The sequence below is a fragment of the Nerophis lumbriciformis genome, linkage group LG03 (genome assembly GCF_033978685.3).
Source record: "Nerophis lumbriciformis linkage group LG03, RoL_Nlum_v2.1, whole genome shotgun sequence".
Classification (NCBI taxonomy): domain Eukaryota; kingdom Metazoa; phylum Chordata; class Actinopteri; order Syngnathiformes; family Syngnathidae; genus Nerophis; species Nerophis lumbriciformis.
This window is the reverse complement of record NC_084550.2, coordinates 3,420,894-3,430,000: the sequence shown is the minus strand read 5'-3', so window position 1 is coordinate 3,430,000 and position 9,107 is coordinate 3,420,894. Positions and strand designations below refer to the sequence as shown.

General features: G+C 40.0%; 1 long non-coding RNA gene across 1 annotated transcript in view; it reads left to right on the top strand.

Annotated features, from left to right (window-relative positions):
- LOC140677581 (uncharacterized) overlaps window positions 1-3,629 on the top strand; it is a 9,341-nt gene extending 5,712 nt beyond the window's left edge. The window contains exon 2 of the long non-coding RNA XR_012049355.1: window positions 2,545-3,629. This is a non-coding gene — a long non-coding RNA (uncharacterized lncRNA). The remainder of the gene's footprint in view (window positions 1-2,544) is intronic.
- Window positions 3,630-9,107: the final 5,478 nt, after the last annotated feature.

The following is a 9,107-nucleotide window of genomic DNA, read 5'->3' as shown; positions in this document are numbered from 1 at the left end:
TACAACAGTTTTGTAATATGTAATTAATTAATTCAGTCATTATTAACATACTGAGATGAAGAATATCTTATTTTCAATAAGGTTGAAAGTATTTCTCATAATTCTTCTTTTTTGTACTCTGTAAGCACTATTATTTTGAACAACCTCTTAAACTGGATCATAGCAGTACAATTTTTAACTTCTTTACTTAATCCATTCCATAATTTAATTCCACATACTGATATGCTAAAAGTTCTAAGTGTTGTACGTGCATATAAATGTTTGTATTAGATCTTTTAAGCAGGTGTTTTTTGTTTACATTGTTATTGCCTTCTGGTTAGCTAATGTTTGCCCTGCAGGTAATAGTCACTTTTCCACCCCTTTATATATTAGGTATAGTTGTAAGTAAAAAAAAAAAGGTCAAAGACAAAGCTATTCGGGTTCTTGTGAGTATATACACTTCACTGCCGATGTGGGGGGGCGCCACCTAAAATCTTGCCTAGGGCGCCAGATTGGTTAGGGCCGGGCCTGATTTTGAGACATCAACTCTGCTGTGCTCATTAGTGTACCAAAAACAAACAATATTGTAAGTGATGAAAAAGTACCATAATGAATAAAATATGACAAAGTACATACAAAATCAAATCAAGATAATACTAATATAAAAACCATCACCAGAAACAAGAATTAATTTAATGGATGTTTCATTTTCAACCAAACTTTTTATCTGTACTGAAAGTCCCAGGTTGACTACTTTGAACCTAGAACTCCAGTTCTTGTACCACATCAGCTCTATTTACACTTTTTAACATGTCCAGCTTCAGTAAACATTTAATTGTTCAACATTCCCTTCCTGCACATTCTTTCTCCACAATGCTTGTTCATCTTGATTTGTATTTTCTCTCATCTTCATTCCGAATTTTTAATGTTTGTTCTCTTATTTTGTCCCAGGTTGTCCTCCTTTGTCTCCAAAACAAAGTTGATCACTGTTGGTAGTTCTAAAGATGCTCTCCTTGTGCCAAGTGGACATGTCTTGCTTGCATGTTGTCCTCTGAGTGTGTCCAAGCTGAGAGACACTGGATCTTTGCACGTCTCTAAACACTGCTGCTGCTCTTCTACAGTTGACATCTTTGCAGGATGATCCATCATGTCCTCTAAACGCAGAGTCACATAAAGAGGTTTAGAAGACAAACTCAAGAAACTGTCTTCAGAATGTCCCTCGTTGAGAATCTCACCTGTCCAAGACTTGCAGATCCTCTTTCAGTAGATCCCGTTGGGGTAGAAGGGGGGCGTGGTCGGGGGCGTGGCTAAAAGGGGAGGAGTATATTAACAGCTAGAATTCACCAAGTCAAGTATTTCATATATATATTTATTTATTTTATTATATGTATATATATATATATATATTAATTGTATTATATATATATGTATATATATATAATGTTGTAACAAATAATATTTCTAATAAATAGGCTTTACTTTGCATTTTAATTAATGTGGGATTATTTTTTGTATTTAGAAATAATAGTACCAACTTTTTTTTTTCTTTTCTCCAACATTTGTGACACTGGCGTGGCGCCCCCTGATGGCCGTCATAGGTCATCTTGTGTGATGACTGTATTATGATGATAGTATATATCTGATAATATATATTTGTACCATGAATACATTTGTAATATGTATTACAAATATGTATTTTTAAACATGTTGAAAAACTTATTGGGGTGTTACCATTTAGTGGTCAATTGTACGGAATATGTACTGTACTGTGCTATCTACTAATAAAAGTCTCAATCAATCAATCAAAAGCAGTTAACTAGCTGAACAAACAAACCAAACAATTGCTGCCAAACAGCCATTAGACTATAATAACAAAGACAAAATGAGTTGCAATACAGTTTTAAGCACATAGCAAGTGATATTAAAGTGTATATAAAGTAACTCACTTTGTAGTTCCATTGACGCTGACTATGTACTTTTTCTTTTATTGGACGTTGTCAAAAACATATTTGCCATCAGAAAAGACCAGCGGTGTATCCATTGACCTTCTCCTTGTGCAGAGTGGACATGTCTTGCTTGCATGTTGTCCTCTGAGTGTGTCCAAGCAGTGGACACAGAAGCAGTGATGACAGCTGAGAGACACTGGATCTTTGCACGTCTCTAAACACACACAACACTGCTGCTGCTCTTCTACAGTTGACATCTTTGCAGGATGATCCATCATGTCCTCCAAAGCCAGTTGACATTCACCATCAGACGTGATGGTGAATGAAGTATGTAGTGCACACATACATGTAAGCTCACAGGCTCTCTTGTGCAAGGAAATGTCTTGTGTGTGACTGTATTTAAGTAGTAGGAGGAGCATAGGGAGTTGCAACCAAAGCTACACTTGGCATCCAGCCAGTGGTCTCAAATTCAATTTACTGAATTTTTCGGACAATAAGTCGCAGTTTTTTCATAGTTTGGCGATATATATAGCGATTTATGTGTGAACTTATTAACACATTACCGTAAAATATCAAATAATATTATTTATCCCCCCCCGTGTCATCGACGACCACCCAGCCTACAGGGTCCGGCGGCTGCTGGATGTGCGCTGTCGGGGTAGAGGTCTGCAGTACCTGATGGACTGGGAGGGGTATGGACCTGAGGAGCGTTGCTGGGTGCCATGCAGCTTCATCCTGTACCCTTCCCTCATCTTGGCCTTTCAGCGCAGTCACCCGTGCAAGACTGGGGGATCTCCTGGAGGCGTTCCTTGTTCCTTGTCACAGTCTCTGTTTGTCTGTTTGTCTCTGCGTGTGTCTTTGGGAGAGTGGCCGTGTTTTGGGCGTAGGCTTGGCTACAGCTCTCAGCCTGGCACAGCTGATCCCAGCACCCTAATCACTCACCTGCCTGCCATCAACTCATCACCTGCAGCCTACAAATGTTTGGACTTCACTCGGCGCGATCGCCAGATCGTTCACCTTTCTACCTGTGGTAACGCTTCTCGCCAGTACTAAAAACCCTGCGTCTCTCAAATGTAATTGTTTTCCGGTTTCTAATCCACAGAAAGTACATCCACCTGATAAACATGATACACCTCATTGCTTGACAACATGCCAGCCTGAACCATGTGAAGTGTTAGGTTTTAGTTTGCTTTCACCAGACCGGAAAACATACCACAGCATAAACCTGTTCTTTTTCTTCTTGAACCGGTTGGTGTGTGCAACGAACCTGGCCTCAAGGAAGCACGGTAAGAGGTTGTGAGCGATGTGAGAGGCCCCGCCTTGCCCTAAACACAGAACAGGTGCAGTGCGTAGGGCCCCGTGATGCGTGGCAGGCCCTGTTTTTGGAAGATGTGCATGTAAAATGTCAGTTCATGAAAGACACTGCAGTTCATTTTACATCAAACATATTCCTAGCCCCTTCCTGCTCTGTCACGGATTAGAAGACTTTAGCAGATGTGCCCTCACTTAGCAAGTTGTTATGGTGGCACAGTGTGTTCCTGCTGGTCATGGAAGGAAGAAGATGCTGGGTTCAATTCCCAGGCAAAGCTGATGTATTCATTTTTCTCTCCATCTCTCCACTAATTGCGTATAGTTTTGCAAGGCTCACTGGATGTGACGGCATTTTCTTTCAAAATAAAAGTACATAACTTTGTCTTTATACAACTATTCTTTCGTCATTTGCCCTCACACTAACACTAACTAACTAACTAACACTAACTAACTAACTCCTTACTTGGACTAACACTCTTTAGAAGACTCAGTTAGTGGAAAAACACAATTGTCCAACAGCAACACCCGTATGCTCATTTGTGGCCGCAGTCGGATGATATTTCAGTTGGATGATATTTCAGTTGGATGATTTTGCAGCTTGATGATATTTCAGTTGGATGATATTGCAGTTGGATGATATTGCAGTTGGATGATTTTGTGGTTGGATGATATTACAGTTAGATGCTATCGCAGCTTGATGATATTGTGGTTGGATGATATTGCAGTGGGATGATATTGTGGTTGGATGATATTGCAGTGGGATGATATTGCAGCTCGATGATGTTGCGGTTGGATGATATTACAGCTTGATATTTCAGTTGGATGAGATTGCGGTTGGATGAGATTGCAGCTTGATGATATTGCAGTTGGATGATATTCTAGTTAGATGATATTGCAGTTGGGTGATATTGCATCTTGATGATATTGCGGTTGGATGATATTGGAGCTTGATGATATTTCAGTTGGATGATATTTCAGTTGGATGATATTACAATTAGATGCTATCGCAGCTTGATGATATTGTGGTTGGATGATATTACAGCTTGATATTTCAGTTGGATGAGATTGCGGTTGGATGAGATTGCAGCTTGATGATGTTGCAGTTGGATGATATTCTAGTTAGATGATATTGCAGTTGGGTGATATTGCATCTTGATGACAGCGTGGTTGGATGATATTGGAGCTTGATGATATTTCAGTTGGTTGAGATTGCAGCTGGATGATATTTTTGTTGATGATATTGCAGTTGGATGAGATTGCGGTTGGATGATATTGCAGTTGGATGATATTTCAGTTGGATGATATTGTAGCTTGATATTGCAGTTCGATGATATTTTAGTTGGATGAGATTGCGGTTGGAAAGACATTACGTTAGATGATCGCAGTTGGATGATATTGCAGTTGATTGATATTGCAGTTGTGTGTTTTGTTTTTATTTTTATTCTGACGCAGTTTTACGATGTTAGGTTTCCTATGCTCTTATTTTGGCGATCTACTCTGGGACGTCATGTCCTGTTTGTCACTTTGCATTGTGTGCGTTCTTGACTAAAATGTAAGTATACGGCAAATATAACACTGTTATTAATGCTAAAATGCCTATAATGTGTTAAATGTGGCCTTAACTGAGTGTTTGTTTGCAACAATGTTTCTGCATGAGGATATAATTCGCCAGCTCAACTATGGCGTCACATTAGTGCCAAAAATCCGAGCGCATAAAAACTGTTATCGCGCGCTGATTCTCCACTTTGTGCGCGCGTGCGACACCCTTTTGCGCGCGCGTGGTGACTTTTTGTGCGCGCGCGGTGACTTTCTGTGCGCGTGTACTCCTGGCATCTCTCCTCGCGCTGTCATGTTTCTTTTTGGCACTTTGGGGGCGGGTATGCTTAGACGGCCCCTCCTTTCTGATTGGTCAGGCGAAAAATGCTGAAAAATGCTCAGAGCCAATCAGAAGTATAGCAGGGCGGGTCATCGTCAATATGTATCAAGATTTACGGAGGAAGAAGTGGATAAAAAAAATGTCGCGCGCTGATGAAGGTTATTTCATAGCACATAAACACAATACAGGGTAATACAAAATGTGAGCCAAATAAATAATAAGACAACAAACACCATAATCACATCTTTCAGCCAGAACTGGTCCACCAGCAATAACATTATTTTATATTTTCACTTCTTCTTGAACATTTGTTTTCTAATTTATGGAATTTCTTTTGATTCAGCCATAAAATTAATGAAATAATCTTTGAATTTTGTTTTTAAAATGTTAAAAATAGCCTTTTCATAATGTATTCTGAAACAGTTTAAAATAATCAGAGAACTGACTAACACTGACCCTTACACAACTATGTTGCACAATTAAGTCTTTTTTTTTTTTTAAAGCGAAAGAGATCATTTCAACAGGTACAGCATCCTATGTCATATCTACATGTAATAAGATTTGTGTCTTGTGTGTGACTGTATTTAAGTAGTAGGAGGAGCATAGCGAGTTGCAACCAAAGCTACACTTGGCATCAAGCCAGTGGTCTCAAATTCAATTTACCGAATTTTTCGGACTATAAGTCGCAGTTTTTTCATAGTTTGGCGATATATATAGCGATTTATGTGTGAACTTATTAACACATTACCGTAAAATATCAAATAATATTATTTATCCCCCCCCCCCCCCCCCAGTCCCCCGTGTCATCGACGACCACCCAGCCTACAGGGTCCGGCGGCTGCTGGATGTGCGCTGTCGGGGTAGAGGTCTGCAGTACCTGATGGACTGGGAGGGGTATGGACCTGAGGAGCGTTGCTGGGTGCCATCCAGCTTCATCCTGTACCCTTCCCTCATCTTGGCCTTTCAGCGCAGTCACCCGTGCAAGACTGGGGGATCTCCTGGAGGCGTTCCTTGTTCCTTGTCACGGTCTCTGTCTCTGCGTGTGTCTTTGGGAGAGTGGCCGTGTTTTGGGTGTAGGCTTGGCTACAGCTCTCAGCCTGGCACAGTTGATCCCAGCACCCTAATCACTCACCTGCCTGCCATCAACTCATCACCTGCAGCCTACAAATGTTTGGACTTCACTCGGCGCGATCGCCAGATCGTTCACTTTTCTACCTGTGGTAACGCTTCTCGCCAGTACTAAAAACCCTGCGTCTCTCAAATTTAATTGTTTTCCATGTTTCTAATCCACAGAAAGTACATCCACCTGATAAACATGATAAACCTCATTGCTTGACAACATGCCAGCCTGAACCATGTGACGTGTTAGGTTTTTGTTTGCTTTCAACAGACCGAAAAACATACCACAGCATACACCTGTTCTTCTTGTGCTTCAACCAGTTAGTGTCCGCAACCAAGCTGGCCTCAAGGAAGGAAGGTGAGAGGTTGTGAGCGATGTGAGAGGCCCCGCCTTGCCCTAAACACAGAACAGGTGCAGTACGTAGGGCCCCGTGATGCGTGGCAGGCCCCGTTTTTAGAAGAGGTGCATGTAAAATGTCAGTTCATGAATCACACTGCAGTTCATTTTACATCAAACATATTCCTAGCCGCTTCCTGCTCTGTCACGGATTAGAAGACTTTAGCAGATGTGCCCTCACTTAGCAAGTTGTTATGGTGGCACAGTGTGTTGCTGCTGGTCATGGAAGGAAGAAGATGCTGGGTTCAATTCCCAGGCAAAGCTGATGTATTCATTTTTCTCTCCATCTCTCCACTAATTGCGTATAGTTTCGCAAGGCTTACTGGATGTGACGGCATTTTCTTTCAAAATAAAAGTACATAACTTTGTCTTTATACAACTATTCTTTTGTCATTTGCCCTCACACTAACACTAACTAACTAACTAACACTAACTAACTAACTCCTTACTTGGACTAACACTCTTTAGAAGACTCAGTTAGTGGAAAAACACAATTGTCCAACAGCAACACCCGTATGCTCATTTGTGGCCGCAGTCGGATGATATTTCAGTTGGATGATATTTCAGTTAGATGATATTACAGTTGGATGATTTTGTGGTTGGATGATATTGCATCTTGATGATATTTCAGTTGGATGATATTGCAGTTGGATGATATTGCATCTTGATGATATTGCGGTTGGATGATTGTTGTGGTTGGATGATATTACAGTTAGATGCTATCGCAGCTTGATGATATTGTGGTTGGATGATATTGCAGTGGGATGATGTTGCGGTTGGATGATATTACAGCTTGATATTTCAGTTGGATGAGATTGCAGCTTGATGATATTGCAGTTGGATGATATTCTAGTTAGATGATATTGCAGTTGGGTGATATTGCATCTTGATGATATTGCGGTTGGATGATATTGGAGCTTGATGATATTTCAGTTGGTTGAGATTGCGGTTGGATGATATTGCAGTTGGATGATATTTCAGTTGGATGATTTTGTGGTTGGATGAGATTGCAGCTTGATGATATTGCAGTTGGATGATATTCTAGTTAGATGATATTGCAGTTGGATGATATTCTAGTTAGATGATATTGCAGTTGGGTGATATTGCATCTTGATGATATTGCGGTTGGATGATATTGGAGCTTGATGATATTTCAGTTGGTTGAGATTGCGGTTGGATGATATTTCAGTTGGATGATTTTGTGGTTGGATGATATTACAATTAGATGCTATCGCAGCTTGATGATATTGTGGTTGGATGATATTACAGCTTCATATTTCAGTTGGATGAGATTGCGGTTGGATGAGATTGCAGCTTGATGATATTGCAGTTGGATGATATTCTAGTTAGATGATATTGCAGTTGGGTGATATTGCATCTTGATGATATTGCGGTTGGATGATATTGGAGCTTGATGATATTTCAGTTGGTTGAGATTGCGGTTGGATGATATTTCAGTTGGATGATTTTGTGGTTGGATGATATTACAATTAGATGCTATCGCAGCTTGATGATATTGTGGTTGGATGATATTACAGCTTCATATTTCAGTTGGATGAGATTGCGGTTGGATGAGATTGCAGCTTGATGATATTGCAGTTGGATGATATTCTAGTTAGATGATATTGCAGTTGGGTGATATTGCATCTTGATGATATTGCGGTTGGATGATATTGGAGCTTGATGATATTTCAGTTGGTTGAGATTGCGGTTGGATGATATTGCAGTTGGATGATATTTCAGTTGGATGATATTTCAGTTGGATGATATTATAATTAGATGCTATTGCAGCTTGATGATATTGTGGTTGGATGATATTACAGCTTGATATTTCAGTTGGATGAGATTGCAGCTTGATGATATTGCAGTTGGATGATATTCTAGTTAGATGATATTGCAGTTGGGTGATATTGCATCTTGATGATATTGCGGTTGGATGATATTGGAGCTTGATGATATTTCAGTTGGTTGAGATTGCGGTTGGATGATATTGCAGTTGGATGATATTTCAGTTGGATGATATTTCAGTTGGATGATATTACAATTAGATGCTATCGCAGCTTGATGATATTGTGGTTGGATGATATTACAGCTTGATATTTCAGTTGGATGAGATTGCAGTTGGATGAGATTGCAGCTTGATGATATTGCAGTTGGATGATATTACAGCTTGATATTTCAGTTGGATGAGATTGCGGTTGGATGAGATTGCAGCTTGATGACATTGCAGTTGGATGAGATTGCAGCTTGATGATATTGCAGTTGGGTGATATTCTAGTTAGATGATATTGCAGTTGGGTGATATTGCATCTTGATGATAGCGCGGTTGGATGATATTGGAGCTTGATGATATTTCAGTTGGTTGAGATTGCAGCTGGATGATATTTTTGTTGATGATATTGCAGTTGGATGAGATTGCGGTTGGATGATATTGCAGTTGGATGATATTTCAGTTGGATGATATTGTAGCTTGATGATA